Genomic DNA, 20,350 nt, shown 5'->3' on the forward strand with positions numbered 1-20,350 from the left:
GTTGGAATGCAATCTGGATTCATGAAATTTTGCGTCTTTAGGATAGCCGTGCAGTTGATCATCATTATGTAAAGCCTAGCTGAGTTGTACCCATTATGAGCCAGAACAACAAAACGTGTACTCTGTGCCACTTGTTCACATCTTCACATTAAACTTGGACTTATTAAGATCAAAGCCTTTAACCTGCGGGTCAACAACTTTAATCAAGGTGTTGCTAAAACTCTGGGTAACTTCAAATCATCGGATTGATTGTACAATTTGTTGTAAAATTACCACTCGAATGTCTCTTATAATAATTTTTTTGCATTCACATTTTTATTTTTTCCCACAAAACTTGAACGACATGAGCGACAAGCAAGTAGAATGGCTACGGCAAGATATAGTGAAAACCGAAAAACGATACAAAGGATTTTGGGACGAAGACATGATCGAAATCGAAGGCGATTACTGTTGGACCCAAATGTGTGAAACACATCCCAAACAGTATAAAATACTTTGTTCATTTCTGATTTATACTTTTGAATTCAATAAATGGCCATTAACGGTCAAAAATGATAAATCAATAAATTTATTATTTGGATTAAGTTTCCCAATTTAACTTATAATAACTTTTGGTTGCTTTGGTCCAAAACCGTGTATATTTGCCTTGAACACTAGTGCGTAGAGTTATTTAGTTTTTTGCTGGTAAAATTGTTACAGATTTCAAGTGGTTTATCCGCCATAATTTAACTAAGTCCATTATTTCATCGCTATTGTATGTCCAGTACTAAAAATGCTTTATGCTTATACACGACCAGAGATAGTCAATGTTTTCGCATAATCCATAATTACACTGTGTCTTACAGTGCGGTCAGATCTGGTCTTGCGGTTGTTTCCATTTTAATATAATTCTCATACAAGTCAATTCAATACAGATTTCTGTGTATGATCACGTTATACTAACATCATTACACTCTAATATACTTATTGAGATCTAATAATTTTATTTTATTTTTTTATATTTTAACTCCCTCATTACTTATTATGTCCTAGAACCTCAACTACCTATTTATTTGGTACTGTCTTTGAAAATATATGCTGCTTTTTAATACGCATATAATTAAAAAGAAGAAGAAGTCTCTCCAGAAGATAACTGGAGAAACTGCACATCCATGAAAACTGAATATATCAGCGGTCAAGACAAGAAATCGCGAATAATCCTATTAAACTCTAGTTAAACGAAAACATTCTATTCTATTTTGTTCTATTCGTAACAAATTCCTGTATTATATAAAATATAAATATACAACTTAAATATGTACCATAAAGTTACCGAAGTTTCATTAACGATAAAATTTTAAAACCTATTAGCCAATTTCCTGATACTACAAACGATGATCTATAAAAACATGGTCACAAGTAGTAATAAATACTACCGACTAATAACTAAACCAAAAAAAAACTATTTGTAAGAAACTCAATAATAACAAAATTACCTAGAAACTTATCTTTCACTAATAATCACCAAAGGTCAAGTTAAGTAACAACTATAAACTTAATAAATATGCATTAAACAATAATTACAATAGATTTAGACCGCATAATAGTTTTCATAAAATTGAATATGAAATATAACAAATGGAATAGAACGGGACACGCCAATGTTATAAAGAAAATGGAAAGACTGAAAATGAGGACGTTGACATGACGAGGAGAAATGGCATGGTGTGTGGACAAAAGCAATTTTAGCTCTGGATATCAGACATCCACGGAATAAACCGAAGGTAAGGCGAGTTAATGGAATTTTGAAATATAATGGACTTGAAAGCCGAGGGTATCTGGGGGGATTTTCAGTCACCTCTTCTCCTATAATCAATTAGAGTTAAAAAGGTAATGATTTCATGCTAATTAAAAAAATTAAATATTTAATTAAAAATAATGTATTTAAAAAAGTACCTGCTTGTAGAGAACATTTATTAAAACTTGATCCAGCATTGCAGTTGGGCTACTTTTACTCAAGTAATGGATTAGTTTGATGAAGACTTATTATAGTAAAAATTCTTAAGAATTATGACTGATTACCGATGATAGATTTTGATGTATTTTAACACTTTGTTGTAATTTTTTTTATTGCAATGATTTAAAAGTGGTGATTTTGATGACAAAAAAGGATCTGGAGGACTAAAAAAGAATTGTGACATTTTTTGTGAGAAAACCTAATACTTTCAAAGAAACTTCAGTCAGTCCAGCAGATGAAGTTCATATTTACATGTGATGGGATAGATTCAAGGAAGGAAAATGAGCGCTACACAAATTGACTGAAAATGCTATTTCAAACCTTTTCAATATCAGCTTTTCATTGATTGTCAAGAAAAAAAAATAATTTTTATAATCCTAGGTGCAAAAAGTACGAGCTGCAACAATCGAAGGAAAATATAACTGTAGATGTCTACCGACGTCAACTGTGCCAACTGCGAGATGTATTGTTATAAAAAAAAGCTCAACAATAGCGAGTACTACGTTACACGACAGGTCATTCTCTTAGATGATAATGGTCAAATATTCTATGCTATATTGTATTGTTTTGTTGTCGAATGTAGAGAGGGTAGAAGAAAGACAACTGAAAAAGAAGATAAAAGCTAATAAAAATCAATAAAATGAAATACCAGAACGTATTCATTTAATTTTTGTCGAATTATATGTACATTCCAAACCACTGGAAATGAAGATAAATACCCGTTAAACCCAACAAATATCTTCATTTCACTTATCAAATATTGAGAGTAGACTTAAAGGGACTATGAATTAAATTTAAATGATTTTGTCCATCATAGATGTTGTCTTAATTATATATATCATTTTCCAATTGGTTGCAATACTAACCAACAAAATGAAAATTACGAAAAATTTTACTTTTCCTATTTAATACGAAGAAAAGTTCTACTAAACGTTATGAAGTAGTGTTGATAACTCATATAGATGTTAATAATTTGACGAATATATTTCATTCATTAATGTTTCGGAAGAACTTTGATTTTTCCAAAGAAGTCCAAAGATAAAGAAAATTTGTGCTCAAACCCAGTGAAACCATCATCTACTATTTGTAATTAGCGCATCTGAATAAATTATTTAAAGAACAACTGTTATTATACAAGCTAAATACCTTTTATGGGATATAGATAACTTATTTAACCAAGACATTTTAAATAGTTACGAAACAAAGGTTCTAATGATACAACGCCTAATATTTTATTATTAAACAAAAACAGAACTAAAGGAGCCGAAATAAATGAAATCATACCAAAACATCAATAAATGGAATAACGAAATATTCAGTTCGAGACAAAAGTAAAAAAGCTCTTTAAAACATATATGTCAAGGGTATACAAATTACCCTATCAATTTTAAATGACTGAATATTAATGGAACTCGTTTGATATCGATCATATCGATCTTTACATCCGCATAAAGGATATTACTGTTTGATGTATAATTTAAGCAAATTTAATTAAAGCTAATGATGCTTGGATAGTTAGTTTTTTATTATTTGACATTGTAATGATCAATTTAACAAAATCTATATATTTATCATTAAAAGTGAAATGTTTTGGGAACATATAAACACGAATAAAGTTTTAAAACAACAATAAAAAATGAGATCTTTATTTATTATCTCACTGGTTTGCAGAGCTCAAAATAATGCTGCTGGTCCAACGATACAGATTCAAAAATATAGAAAAAATGAATGATTAATCATGAATGCGAGTATCTTGGTACGTAGAGTTAAATTTTTCCTAAAAGTTGTTTTATTAGTTGGTCCGAGTTTAACTAAGGCTGCTCCGAGTTGTTCTGGTCTTTTTCTAAAAGAGAAATAAAGATAGAAAAATAGTTCAAAGCCAAAAATTACATGGTCTGGTAAGTAAGGTGAATGTTTCATAAAGAATACTCCGTTAATAAATATTTATATCGCTGCTGTTTCCTCGCCATTGCAGGATTTCCCATATTTGGTTTTCTTGGCTGGTAAGAATAATAAAAATGTAATATTGACATTTTGATTACTGGCTAAAACTGGCCGACATTTCTTACATATACAGACAGATGCATTCAGGTTACGTCACACCATTACCTAACCCAAAAATAATTCGTCCTGAATTCCGTAATTCATAGAACCTTCATCAAAACCTCTCTAAATCCGAAGCAGATTCCTTACAGAATGACCTTAATCGCATCGGACGTGTCCTATCTCAAAACGGATTCGGCTTGAGGAATATAAATAAAAAGGTCCTCTGAATGAGCAATAAGATCCAGTGGTAGTATAAAAAAGAATTAAAATAAAACCGAAAGAGTTTTCCTAGCACATTATAATCTTATCATCAATCCATAGACGGCTCTTGGGGGAGTTAGTGCCACACACTCGAAGAGGAGCGTGTAAAATTTAGTTTTCCTAGCAGTCAGGATTAAAGCAGCATTTTAGCAGGATTAAAGAAAACGTAACATCACAGTTATATTCTAACTGCACAAAAAATGTTTCAGGCACTTTCTAACCCCAAAACGAAAAGGCATGCAGCTAGAGGAATCAAGTGTACATAGAACAAACTAAGAAGATGATAGGTACACGGTTAAAAGAAAACTATCTAACAGGTCAATTAAAAAGTCCCCGGCCTGACACATAGATGGCGCTACTAGAATTATATCCATATGCTTTTTTTTAGTTAGCCCAAACACTCAAAAAATTCGTGTATCAATTTGACAGTTGTCGTTGATCATTAGTTTGTGAATTATAGCATTTTGAATGAAGCAACTTTTGTTATTGTGAAAAAAATGGATAAAAAGGAATTTCGCGTGTTGATAAAGCTGCTTTTTGATATTGCTTTTTGAAGCAAAAAAATACAGTTGAAGCAAAAACTTTCCGGACACTGTCTCAGGAAAATCAACCATCAAGGATTGGTATGCTAAGTTTAGACATAGTGAAATGAGCACTGAAAACGGTGAAACTCAGTGGACGCCCAAAAGAGGTTGTTACCGATAAAAATATTTAAAAAATCCACAAAATGATTTTGAATGGCCGTAAATTGAATTTGAATGAAATAGCAAATACTCTAAAGATATCAACTAAACGTGTACATCATATCATTCTCGAATATTTGGGTATGAGAAAGATCTGTGCAAAGTGCGTGCAGCGCGAGCTCACTTTTGACCAAAAACAACGAGTTGATAATTCGGAGCAGTGGTTGAAGATGATGGTTGATCATGGCTCCATCCTTTCACTCCGAAGTCCAATCGATAGTCATCCGAGTGGACTGCACACGATGAACTCGCTCCAAAGCGTGAGAAAACGCAACAGTCGGCTGGCAAGATTATGGCGTCTGTATTTTGGGATGCGAATGTAATAATTTTTATCGGCTACCTTGAGAAAAGAAGGACCATCAACAGCGACGATGACATAGCGTTATTGGACCGTTTGAAGGGCGAAATCGCCGAAAAACGGCCGCATTTGAAAAAAAAGAAAGTACTGTTTCACCAAGACAATGCACCGTGCCAAAAATCCATGAATTGGGCTTCGAATTGCTTCCTCATCCACTGTAATCTCCAGATCTGGCCCCCAGCGACCATTTACAATTCTCAGATCTTAAAAGAATGCTCGCTGGAAGAAATTTTCGTCGAATGAAGAGGTGATCGCCGAAACTGAGGCCTCTATTGAAGCAAAAGACAAATCGTACTACAAAAATGATAACGAAAAGTTGGAGGGTTGCTATAATTAGTGTATCACTCTTGAAGGGAGTTATGTTGAGTAAAAAAACTAATTTTGCCAAAAAAATATGTTTTACTGTGGTAGGCCGGAGACTTTTCAATTGACCTGTTACGTGTGAAATGTAGACATACCGTCTAGTTACCATGATAGTTACTTACGACTCAATACTGGATGAATACCCACGATGGGTCACAACGCTGAGAGGGTTTTGATATTTATAAACACCCAAATAATCCCTACAAAAACAATGCAAGTGCTTTCTCAAATAGGATTACATGATTAGTAGAGGTTCCCGCGCTATAGATGTAATCAGTAACGATTGAGAAAGATCAACTAGTTTTAATTAATAAATATTTCTCCAATCCGGAACACAATATTACATAATCAAGTCTAAATTTTAAACAAATCCTAAGTCTAAATCAGCAAATCGAACGATAAGTTTACCTAGATGAAGCAGTATAAAATATTTGGAAACAATGTTACAATTATTATAACATCAAAAAGTCAAACATAACAAAATATTATATTGCCAGTAGTTCATGATGAATTCCCATCTCAACCTAAAAAGATCAAGTGGTTTTCTGGCAAATGTCACTACATATTATGAATCTGTATCATAAACGTTAGCCAGTCTTACTAGTAGCTTTTATATTTTTTCTCTGTTCAGTTTTCTTGCGTCGATCGAAGTTTCTTCTGCGGTATCTTCCTGAAACATCCATCCCAGGTCCTCCCAGGTAGCTCTCTGAACATTTTCTCCTTTCCGTCTTTGCTACTTTGCTAGATTCTCTTTACTTATAGTCACATACTCATACGAGTTACACAAGTTAATACTTTCAAAATATCATATTTTTATTATCTTGAAAGATTGACCAGAAACTTTTAAAAACATTTACGTCGATATATGTTATATAATACAACCCTGACTATCTCCTTTAAAACTACCTGAATGGTGTGAACGAATGAGACGGGTTTGTCTGTTTTTACTCTGAGTGTCACTTTGTCTCGCCGTTCAACAAGTCGCCTCTTCTTTCCGTAAAGTTTTTTAAAGTAAATTAATAGTTTTTATTTTCTAAACCCTTTTACATATTATAACTTATATAACCTAGTGAACCAAGTCATTTAAATGTTTCGACAAATACGCATGATTTGTGAATTTAGAAATAGAAAATATCACTAATATAATAATAAGCTTTATCGATGATTAATAATGAAATGTAGCAACATTTTCCTAAAAAAAATACATAACTTTCTTCTTAGTATCGGACGTAGATCTAAAAACGGAAATACAATTAATAACAATTTAACTGGAGAATGTAAGTAAAATATTTCAGCTGGGTGCTAGCGTCTAATTAATTACACCAAACGAAAATTCTTTCCTCTCGACTGACCTTCATTAATATTAAAATGTTTCGGTTCTATTGTATACATTAGTTATTCGACAATGGTCGGATTAGTCCAGTTATAATGTTTGCGCGACATGCTGCAAATGCTGAGCAGTTCAAAGACGACTTTATCAAAATGGTTTATGTACAACATTATCGATTTGTATGCAGGCTAAAAGCGAGAGAGATAATTAGTTATGAAGCTCTAAAACACCTATGCGCACGATGTCTCGAAAATATCGATATTTGTGTTCGGATTGTTCATGTTCTACAAAATACCCAAAAAATATTATCACAGATTAGTTAAACACGTAGGGACGACTAGTAAACGATAACAAATACCTGACAACCTCGAGACGTTTATCTAGGATATTATAGAAGGGTACTTTTGATCATTCAGTCACCGACCATCGTTCATTTCAGACATATCACCAGCGACTGCTCTAGCCTCGTCTTCAGGTAAATTTATTTGCCAATAAATAACGGTCACATAATGAAACCATAACTGATTGATTTCGACCTACCACCATTCACCGAGCCGTACACTTACCCTAAAGATTGTATTGAAGGATTTTTTTTTAATATCAATATAGGAGGAAAAAGGTATCGGTATTTTTTAATAAGAATAAAAAATATCGATATTTTACAAAAATATATATATTTTTTCTAAATCGAAAAATATCATCTAAAAAATATCGATACATCGATATATCGATATTTTTACTGCATCCCTACAGCAGAGGTCGCTGTCCACCGCAATTTCACTGTAACTCGCAACTGACAGCTAGGGATGTCGAAAAAATATCGATACATCGATATATTTTTCAAAAAATATCGATATATTTAGCCGATATTTTTTTGACCGATATATATCGCTATATCGATCTTTCGTTAACCGATATGTTTCGATATATTTTCAAAAAAATTAAATATATTTCTTAAACATTATAAAAAAAACATATAATTATTTTTAATAAATTTGTATTTGTGTAATTTTAGTGCTTAGTTCTAAAGGTTTTATTAAAAATATCAATATATATTGCAACAAGTAATTATCAATAATTTCTTTTCCAATAGATCGATATATTTCTCGGCATCCTATACCCTTACTGACGGCACTCTTTCAACATACCTATTTTATTTCCCCGGACTTAATAACTGTACCTTATTATTTAATAATAGAATTATTGTCTGGCAAACTAATTTTACATATTTTGATACTTTAAATAAATAATAATTAGATAAATAATATCATATAAAAATTAGAGCCATACTGAAATAAACTTTTTTATAAATAAAAAGTAGCGTCTAGCACATTATAGACAATTATAAAAATGTTTGACAATTAATTAAATATTTTTGTTAAGCCTATCAAAAGTTATTTAAAAAATATCCATTCTTAATTAATTTAAAAATTTAGTATTTTTACCTGTACAGGTAACGCTGGTACTGTAAGGTAACGCAACCCCTGCCGTCAGCCAGGTGGGCCGAAAGAGTGAAAGATATCAAATGTCAAAAGATTAGCTTACCTAAAATACTTGTCTTCTCTACATTGCTAGCTCCCATACTATAATTTGTAAATTCGTTTTAAGATTAGACAATATTTTCATATAAAACTAAATGTAATGCAGTGAACCTACAAAAGTCGTCCCGTTGTCAAATTTTTCAAAATATTAGAGAAAATAATTACAGATTATAAACCGGCAAACGTTTTTTTTTTGGCGCTTTGCTTATTTTGATACATTTCAAATCACTCCTTATTATTATTCTGATTGAAAATGTCGTAGCCATTAGAATTGGAAGACTTTAATTGAAACAGATTGCATCTCTAATACGTTGCTTAGAACAATAACAAGTTAGTGGAGCCAGTAATATGCGTTAAAGAGGTCAAAATCGATACTGTTAAATACTAAGTTGTTACGATTTTTGTTGGAGATAATTTTAGCATGGTTCAGCTGTATTGAGTATTAGTACCAACACTACACTAGAACTAGTACACTGCGACTAAAACATCTCAAAAAAATTAAAAACAATATAATAATGGATTCACCGAAATGAAACCATCAACATACGAAGCGGATGACGAGTAAAAATCACTTTGATGTTAGCTTTTATGTTAGCTCTATATCTTGGATGTAAATATAATAAAACACAGCCTTAACCTACAAACTATTGTGACTGTATAATTAATGTTAAAATAGATTATATTTGATAACATTATTTTTGTTTCATAATTTGTTGTCAAATTGTCATACATTTTGGATGACGTGAGTTCACAGTTTTAATGAATGGGCTTTACTTACCCCACGTACTCACCACGCTTAGCGCCTTCTGATTACCAGATTGCCTTCTATTATCCTGATCAATGCAGTTAACGACCATCTATGACTGGTGCACAGTTTCGAAATGTTGAAGAAATGCGAAAATAGGTTGATATCAGAAAGACCAGAAGGACTTATGGAAAATGATGTCAAATATTTTTATTAATACATATTATATCGATTTATCACAATGAATACCTTTTTAAAATGAAAAAGGGGGTCAGAATACATGCAAAAATATAATATATAATTTTCCAACTATGACACACCCTCTCTTGCATTACTCTACGGACACTTTACTTTTATTATTCCAACATTCATCCCATCTAAAAGACTGTACTTAAAGCGTGGGAAAAGAAGAACCCAATCCAAGAGGTTTTTACTCAATAGAATGAATGAGAAAATTTTAATTTTCCAATTTTAGCTTAATATTATTGGATGTAAATCAAGTCGTATTGACCTGCGGCTTCCAAAAATCCCAAAAAAATGTGTGGCCATCAAACCACAAAAGCGTGTCAATTCATGAATGATGTTCATCGTATACATAAGTATACAAAATACTCACCAAACTTTATCAATGTATATAAATTGTGATAATAAAGTTTTATTACTTGCGAACATCGGCCCGCCCATATTGAAGATCCAGATGATTTTGGAAAATATAAACGCTAATTATATTGCAGCAGTGAATAAGAGTATACGCTGGATACGATGCTAGGTTGCAACCCTTTGGATCACCACCCCAACGATCACATGATGCAAAATAAAAAGAGAAGCAATTTCAAACTTAAAATGCGTTTTTCAGATCAACTATGGATGGATATTGTCCCAACGTTTTTAATCAGCTAAGGCCTGGCTTGGATAATAAAATAATCTTTCACAAAGACAACGTGATGCAAGGATGCGTTAGCGATGCGAAAACCGCCTGATTTAAGATACGATCGATCCTCCCCGACTCTCCTGATTTAGCACTATTCTATCTATACAGATTTCTATCTATTCCCGAGCTTAAACAAATGTATTTATGGTAAGCGCATCACATGCAATGAAGAAGTTGAAAGAGCCGTAGATGATTTCCGGTAAGGATTCTGATGTTGAGGATATACTTGACCAAGTGTGTGAAGTCTAACTAAACTTAACTGAAAATAGCAATCTTTCACCTCGAAAGCAGTTACTTGAAAATATAAGATAAATAATTATCTATAAAACTGGGTTAATATATGAATAGTTCATTATACAATAAAATTCACACCTCTAAAATGCATCTACAAATTAAAAAATAAATATAATCATCAAAGATGAATGCAATTAAAATGATAAACCGACAAATATTAAAACATATATTCAAGTCATAAAAACATGCTTAAAACTGAGGTAAATTACAAGAACAACTTAATATTTCGATTCGATATAATAATCTTCTTACAGAAACTTCAGCTCGGATCACAATCGACTAATTTATTATGCAGATGAACGGAAATACATTAAACCCTGTTACAGAAACAAATATTTCAACAAGAAACTACTAAAAACGTTGCCTTAACATCAGCGACAACGAAGACGAGGAGACATAGTCACGTGTAAACACTTATAACTCTCCAACGGTGAAAACATACGTCACGTATTTTTAACTATACCTTTTATTTTGCCTCTGATTTAAAAATAAATGAAATCACTTGCAACGACAAAAATATAAAACCAAGCCGGGCGCATAAAATCGGATGAAAATCGATTCGGAAGGCCTTCTCTTGTGGAATTGTCGTCTATGTATGTGTGCGCGCGTATTTTTGTTGGCTCGTTTTAATCCTTCCGCTTCGGTGAGCGGCTTGTTAATCGAACCTCATACCGAGGGTACAACTTGTAACAGCTAGTTCAGTTTTACTTCACTGGCTGCTCAGTGATCTTGAAGTTTAGCACATTTGTTTAGTTTGCAACATTTATTACATTAATTACCTTCAAATCTCGACAATTAATTAATCTTTGCATTCACGCTGACAAAAACGGATTAACGAAAAAACAATTTCCCTATTTTTTCAGGATTTTAGAAACGAATTTATACATATAAACTTTAAAAACTAATCAATGATATACAGAGAATGGACAAAGTAATATAAACGTCTGACATATACAAAATATGTATTTAATAATAGTAGTGTTGGGAACTATCGACTTAAATCGACTATCGACTGTTTAGTAATTCACTACATTTTACTATCGACTGTTTCAGTCGCTGTTTTTGGTTCGACAGATTTTGTTACTATTTACTATCGACTGTTGCAGTCGTGTACTTTTAGTTACTATTTTTGGTTTTACTACTTTAATTCGACTGATTTTTAACGTTCTGGCCCTGTCATCCTAGCCGCGACCTTGACAAAAATGTACCCAATTTATGCTTACATTGATTTATTTGTAATATATATAGTTTTATGATTTTTTGGTAATTTGGTTGTAAATAACAATATATTATATATTAATATAGCAGCATTTTGGAACGACATTATTCCAGATTGTTGATGTAATAGGGTAAACACATTAAAAGTGTGAATAATAAATATTAATATACTATTTACTGTTTTTATGGCAAGAATAAGTAATATTTCGATTACTCTCTCGATTTTTGTTAAAAACTATTTCGGTTAAACAATAAATAAAGCATTTACCTCATTTAAAAAAGCTTTAGTAGTTATTGTGCGATCACTTTTAATTATGTCATAAATTAGTTTTTTTTTCTATGATTAGGTATACGTTTAATTTTTATTTAGTATTTATAGTTATTGACATCTTTAGTTTTTAGGTTTTGTTTAAGTTCTGATATACATTATATGATATTATTGTCTGGATATTATTTGAAAATAGAAATTAACATATTAAAGTACGATAAAACATTTGTGGGGTATTATTCCATTCCATAGAAAAATTCCATTCCTTTTTACAGATCCACAGTACATTCAAATATAAAAGTAATTTTACTTCCTTTAACATGAAATTGTTAATTGAATGTTAATAGTATTCGGTAAGTGCTTTTCTCCTTTTCTTCTTTAAAGTTAGTACGTGAACGAATACGTACATCTACGTCTCGCTTATATTACCGTTGAAAAATATATAGAACATATAAAATTAACTGTTCCAAGCAATTATCTCCGTTTCCTCCCTCACAATTTATACCATAAAGGGTTCGGTCATCTTCGTCTGACAACACGAATTGAACAAAACAGTCGAACCGTGCATTTGACTGAAAATAGTAATTACTATTTTCAGTCACTCGTTTTTCGACTATCGACTGTTTTGCGACTATCGACTGTTTTAAGTCGATAGCTCTCAACGCTAATTAATAGTGTTGAGCCAGCACTTGCATCTAAAATAGCTGTAATTCTTCATGGGGTAGATTCCTAGGATATCTGAATGGTTTCCAATAGAATATTGTCCCATTGTTGTACCAAAATAGCCGCAAATTGCTTCATTGATGTTGAGATAGAAATATACTCCGCATTATCTGCTCTAAAACTGTCCATAACAGTTTAATTATGTTAGTATCTGTGCAATTGTGCTGACCACGAAAGATGTTTTGTGGTAATCTGATCATCAAACTAAAACTGAACGGCTTCTTTTGAGATTCTTCATACTTAAACCTGGCAGTTTGTAGGAAACAATGTAAACGCTGATTCATCGGACCATACCACATTCATCTAATCATTAATTGTACAAGCTTTATATCGTTGCATTATTTTTTTCGCAGTCATCTAAATTTGTGACGCGAAAATATCGCAATGTTGCCACATCAACCCTGAGTTTTAGTTCAGTTTGGCTTTGACATACAACAAAATTTTAATCTAAATAAAATAATTGAACAAAAATGTGATCAAAGATAATTTATTTTAACATTATAGTGCAACAAAACTACAGTTAATTATACAGCCACAATAGTTTATAGGTTCGAGTTATCAACTCTTATTACTATTGCTTTCAAGAATTTTGCTCCATCATGCTCTGGACCAACGTAAAAAAGCTTGGAGCAGTCCTTCTGAACCTAACCAAAGCCTTCAACAAGGTCTAGCACGACCTTGATCGCAAGTGCGTGCGGTTAGTCCTGCCAGAAGACCTAACAGCTCTCATCAAGTCCTACCTATCGAACAGATCCTTCCAAGTCAAGATTAGGAAAACACTTTCCAGTCGTAAACAAATCGATGCTAGCGTACCTCAAGGTTTCCACTGGTCCCAGCTTTATTTAACCTCTTTATTTCAGATCTGCCGAGAAAAGAGTACATTGGCGTCGCGTTTTACGCTGACGACACAGCTTTCTTCACGGCCGCCAGGTTCGTTACAATTCATGAACGTTTACAGAAGCAGCTCGATCATGTGGTCAAGTGGTTCAAATTCTGGAGGTTGCAAATCAACCCCCTGAAAACTCAGGTCATCATTTTCCATAAAAAGCGTTACGCACTGCGCGTCTCGCAACTTAAGATCGACACCGCAACAATTCCATGGCTCGATAACGTCACGTACCTAGGTCTCCATTTCGATCGACGGTTCAGTTGGCATTTCCAAATCCACAAAGCAATCCAAAAAGATTCGAGGATAGCAAACCTGCTATCTCCTCTGATCTGCCGTTCTAGCAGACTTCCCATCTCCATCAAATGCTTATTTTACAAGATGTTAATTCGGTCCGTACTCCCCTACGAATCTAATGTTTACTTCAAGTTTATTACACCCAACCAGGTGACACTGTGCAAGTTTTCCAAAATAAGCTCATCAGGAAAATATTAAACACTCCATGAAAATAAAGAAATAATCAAATTCGTAGGGAAACTGACACTCCAGAAATCAAGCACTTCATATCTCAATCATTCCACAAACAACAACTCAGCTCAAGTTCTACTGAAAACGCGCTTATTCGCAAGCTGGTCGACATTCTGGGAACTTAGCTCCGCGTCACCGTTAACCTCTCCCTTTTCCAGGCTGAAACGACCTCATCCGTCGCTGCAGTCATAACTTTTGCCCCCATACTATATTATCCAGTCGTGTGTTAACTCAAGTTCGCGAATCAATAGAATCGCTCGTTCTCTCGTGGCTTCCTCGTGCCCAATCAGCGGGTACCATATCCCCAAATTTAATGCAGTAGCAGTAGCGATCCGCAGGGGTCAACTGTGAGGCGGTTTCGGTTTAGTGTAATGGTAAGCCCAGAGGCAGACTCGCATAACCCGGTCCAACTTGTCACTCCAGAGCAAATCTCCGCGACCAGGTATGCGTCATGCATTACACAACCTGGTTTTAGGCGACCAGAACAAAAAAAAAAATCTTGCATACGCCTGACAAACGGATGATTTTGACAAGCTCATTCGTTTACGTATTTAACGAAACTAATCAGTTACGAACTAATCAGACAACATTGTGTCTCTTTTTAACTAGAATAAAATGAGAAGGAAAATATTGTCTGATTCTAAAAGAAATTTACAAATTGCGGCAAGATATACATTAATCATCTTGATGTAGTATGTACAAAAAAAAACATTGAATAGACTATACACGACTTGTCTCCTAATGTTCTAATGTATTCTGGTTATGTCACGTATAGTTCTTCGAATAATTCGTTTTTACTGCATTTCAGGAGCACAAATTCTCAATCCAACACTAGAGCTCCTGAATATCATAAGTAGTATCATTTCATCGATATTTTGGTTATTGTAAATATCTAAAAATATTTTCTTTCTTTCAATCACTTTATTTATTACTTAATTATATTTCATTACATTCTGTTCATAATTCTCATTTACATTCCATTTCTTCACCAGATTTTCATATATTTTCACGTTATCTCTAATTCATTTTTGTTAACATTGGAACGGTTTACTACACAGAAAGCATACGAAACCACGTTTCATTTTTTATAAAACAAAATCGAAGTCGTTCTAATTTGTTCCCTATCAGCCAGGCTCTATATCATCGACCAAAAAAAAGAGTACCCAAAAAAAAATAAAAATACATTTTATCGTTACTATGACAGCAATAGTCCTATTTTAACTTATTCTTATGATATAACAGAAGAAAAACTTTGTTATGGAAGAAATCTTGTAATTAATACAAAAGTATTCTTAAACGATATCATTACAGGCTATATGTCCTTTCAGTCCATAACACATAACCCTTCTACACTGCACGTTCATTCTTTGAAGATATGGAGAAATAATTGACAGATCGTTTGCTTTCAATGATAGTTAATTATTTACAGCAATCAAAACATAGCAAAAATTTATAGACAACGATACTCTGATTAAAACAAAATTAAATTGCTTGTAATAAACAATAGTTATTTTTAAATAAAATACGTTAAAGGATTTAATTATCATACGTAATATATAATGATACATGTGTTATACGAAAACACTCTTGAAAACACAAGTTGCGTTACATATAATACATTCTAACACGTTATAGGTCATGTGCTTTTAAATCAATACACGTGTTTTATCCACGAACAATCCAGTAATTTCGTATTGTAATTAAAGCTTATCATAATTTATCCAGTCAGTTTGAAGTTGGCAAACATTTCATTTCAAATATGCAGTTAAAATGGAAAAATCTATTTTGCCCACCTGTATATATAATTTCAATAAATAACACCTTTCCCATGAGATATTACATATAAAATTTCTTTAGTACTAACAAAAATAAAATTTAAAAAAATAATATATATATATATATATATATATATATATATATATATATATATATATATACGAATTCTTGTCAGAATAGATTCGGCATCCCAATAACCTATCATGGATGCATCATGTTTCTTTCATAACGTTAGGACAAAACAGATTTAAAATCCAGGGAAAACACAGATATAAATAATTCAATCTAAAACAACATTCGGAAAATAGTTTTACTAAATCTTGGGAACAATCGATGCATTAAAATTTTTGACATCAACAAAGCTGATTTATCAATTTATTTTTATAGTTTTTAGTTAATACCTAGTTGATTCCTTGTTTAGAGTGAAAATGTATATTTTATTAAATAAAATTTAAGTAAAGACATATTCGTTTTAAATTACAAACGCCAATTTATTAATACGGAAAATAACATACAAAAATTAATACAAACAATGTTTTAATCAACGCCCAAAATGATGACATTATTTTTTTATGTTGCGGTTATTTAAAAAAAATGTAATGATACAATGGATTGTATTTAAAAGGAATAATGTAATAACACCCTTATAAATAAGCACCTGATTAAAAAACATGTCAAAAATTGCATATTTCAGACGTAACGTCATCAAAATTGATTTAAAAGGCACCGATACTACCGTAATAAAAATCCCTTTCGGTAGGTTTGTTCGATAATACATCATCCGGGCTTTTCTTTAAATTATTTAAAAAAAAAGCGCACTTACCATGACAATCGCAAAACGTCCCGGTACAACACAACAACCCACAGACCGCATCTAAACTAACCGCTCCTATTCGATCACTTCCATGGTATCGGTCGCGCAGGAAATCAAATCCGTCGATCGGAAGTGTCCAATTTGGCCTTTTTGAAGAGACGTGAACGGCGAACGTAAACGCCTGATACCCATGCAAAGCTTACAGACGGACTAACTGGAATACATTGTTGAGAAATAAGTTCCGCCAAGAATTTCTTGCAGGAGAAAGTCGCACAGTTGCCTTCGTCGTCAAACGCGGTAAATGGAAGTGCGCTGTTGTTTTTCGATAATTCGATCTCTTAGCGAGAGATGGCGCATCATGAAAATAATACAGGTGGTGACAGAAAACTAACGGATTCAAAAAGATCAATAGAATGGAATCTCTCATGTATAAAGTTGTTGCCAAATTCTGTTCGTCTAAACCACCTGAGGGCGCTCCAAGCGGGTTTGTTAACCACAATGGTAAATTAAACTTAGGATTAAAAATATTACTTATACTACCGGGGAAAATTAAGAAAAAGAATTTTAATAAAATATTTCATCTAAATGTCTGTGTTTTCATAAAACATGTTCAAAATATATCGAAAAACAATATCTAATCAACTGATAACTTATTTTTATTTACGATTTGTTTACCTCATGGGTAAATCAAAAAATTGGCTTAAAATATTTATAGTACAGAGGGAAATTAAATATAAAATTTTAACTAAAAAATTATTTAAATACTAGTTAACATTTATATAAAACATTTTCAAGATACATCCAAAAAGTAGATCTAATTTGACAACCGATACCTTATTTCCTTATTTTTACATTGTTATTGCCATAATATTATAAAGTAAAAAACTATAAATTAAAAAATTATTTGTCCAAAATATAATTAACAATACAATATTTGTATTTACTGAATATAATAATTACTTACACGTTACAATTTTGATTACGAAACATCTTTACCTTTATATATTTTTATATGTACTACATTGTCCATATTATATGTAGCCATGCAATTTTTTTTATACATGCTCTTTGCAATCTTTTTTTTTTAACCTACCAGAACAAGCTGCTATACATAATTAATTGGAAATACATCTTGGTTAAGCAATGATCTTCGACATTTGGTTCAATAATGATCTGGTCTGGTCTGGGATGCAAAGAATAAACCGTCTTGTCCTGATGTTTATCATTGTTTACTTTTAAAAACCATTTCTTGACTAGAGCAGAACCCTTTGGAAAATAATTAATTTTTGAAGGTTAAACTTCACATTCTGGAAACAACGCTAACATCGAGGTCGCGTTCTAAGTCTGTCTATTTTATGAATTATACACAAAAATATAGAACTAAATATAACCTAAGATGTCTTAAGTTCCAATTCTATATATCTATTTTGTGATGGAAATAATAAAAGTAATAAAAATCAAAAATTATTCATTTGTAATAATAATATATATAATTTTTTGGAGTACAAAATAAAATGAGTACAGTGGAAAAAAAAGCAATGCAGGCTCATACTGTTAAGCATTATGCAGTTGCAAGTAAATGCAATATTAAGCAATTCGAATTCATGGGTTTTTGATATCGTTTTTACTGACTTATGACACGGTGCATTGTTTTGGTGAAGCAACGCTTTTTTTCTTCAAATGCAGCCGTTTTTTGGCGATTTCCTCCTTCAAACGGTCCAATAACGCTATGTAATAGTCGCTGTTGATGGTCCTTCCTTTTTCAAGGTAGTCAATAAAAATTATTCCATGCGCATCCCAAAATACAGACGCCATAACCTTGCCAGGCGACTGTCGCGTTTTCCCACGCTTTGGAGCGGGTTCATCATGTGCAGTCCAATCCGATGACTGTCGATTGGAGTTCGGAGTGAAATTATGGAGCCATATTTCATCCATTGTCACTTATCGACACAAAAACTCGGGTTTATTGCGCTTGATCATCTTCAAACACTGCTCCCAATCATCAACTCGTCGTTGTTTTTGATCTAAAATGAGCTCGCGCGGCACCCACTTGCTACAGAGCTTCCTCATACCCAAATATTCGAGAATGATATGATGTACACGTTCAGTTGATATCTTTAGAGTGTTATTTCATTCAATTTCAATTTACGGCCGTTCAAAGTCATTTTGAGGATTTTTTTATATGTTAGTCGGTAACAACCTCTGTTGGGCATCTACTGCATTCAGCGTCTTCGGTACTCATTTCACCACGTGTAAACTTAGCATACCAATCCTTGATGGTTAATTTTCATGGGGCAGTGTCCGGAAACTCGGCATCAAGCCAAGTTTTTGCTTCAACTGTATTTTTCCCTTCAAAAAGCAATATTTTATCAACACGCGAAATTCCTTTTTATCCATTTTTCACAATAACAAAAGTTGTTTCACTCAAAATGCTATAATTCACAAACTAATTATCCGACAGCTGTCAAATTTATATACGCATCTCTTGAGGGTTAGGGATAACTAAAAAATATATGGATTTAAGTCTAGTAGCGCCATCTATACGTCAGGTCGACGACTTTTCGATTGATCTGTTATTCTATGAGAAATCTACGTAATTACTGTACCCTCGATAAAAATTATTTCTGCAAAAAAAAATTGAAAGAAAAATTGGTATTTCTAACAATGCACGTGACGTAGTTGTTTTGGTCGGACCAGACAGTTTGACGTTATTTTAATAATGTTACATTATAATGGGTTAGTCTATGTATCAATGGTATGATGATGCCTAATGTAATTATATGTCGGTAGAAACTCCAAATAAGTTGTGTGTCGTCGTTCAAAGGCAAAAAAGATAAGAGAAATGTAATTTAATATTGCAAGGCGCGAACTAGTTGGTATACATCAGTAATTGATTTCTGTGAAGGTCATTTTATGTGAGTACTTACTGTTTTGACTATCTTTAATCATGTCCATATGGGATGATAATTCAAAAATAGAAAAATTCAAATGTCAACCAAACATATGAAAATAGGTTTCTACACTACCATATATTCTCAAAATACAAAAGAAAAATAATTAATTAAATAAAAGCCTCCGAAAATCAATCAAATTGTATCATGATTAATTATAGAGAACTAATATCAAATTTCGGATTTCTTGTACGTCAAATGATTTGATGAGCTATATTTTATTGAAGCAAAGGCAACTGACAGATTTTTGAATAAACAATCTAATTTTATTAGCTTCGTATGTATATGATAGCAGACAGAAGTTTCAAACAATACTTATATAGAAACAATAATTGGACTCAAATGTTCTCATTGAGTCTAATAAAGTAAAAAAAACTAAACAGAGGTCTATTTTAAGAATTTATATAAAAATTTAACATGTCTAAATACAGATTTGGAAAGTACTTAAAGTATTATACTCTTATATGCTCTTATAAATTTGTAATGCCTTAAAAAGCTTTAAAATTACAATTTTTGCATTTTATATAATTCATATTACAAAGTATTTTGGTACAATATCAAATATACTTTTTCTTTTC

The 20,350-nt window shown here is 32.3% G+C and overlaps 1 protein-coding gene across 5 annotated transcripts in view; it reads right to left on the reverse strand.

The window, feature by feature from the left end:
* LOC143206658 (uncharacterized) overlaps positions 1-17,132 on the reverse strand; it is a 185,304-nt gene extending 168,172 nt beyond the window's left edge. For 3 of the 5 annotated variants that reach the window (XR_013008491.1, XM_076419301.1, XM_076419300.1), the window contains exon 1: positions 16,831-17,132. The gene's annotated coding sequence lies outside the window, so the exon portion shown is untranslated. The remainder of the gene's footprint in view (positions 1-16,830) is intronic. The other 2 variants (XM_076419302.1, XM_076419303.1) reach the window with 2 other exon arrangements.
* Positions 17,133-20,350: the final 3,218 nt, after the last annotated feature.

Source organism: Rhynchophorus ferrugineus, unplaced genomic scaffold (genome assembly GCF_030347505.1).
Source record: "Rhynchophorus ferrugineus isolate W39M unplaced genomic scaffold, kcgeb_rfMv2 rfM1, whole genome shotgun sequence".
NCBI lineage: Eukaryota > Metazoa > Arthropoda > Insecta > Coleoptera > Curculionidae > Rhynchophorus > Rhynchophorus ferrugineus.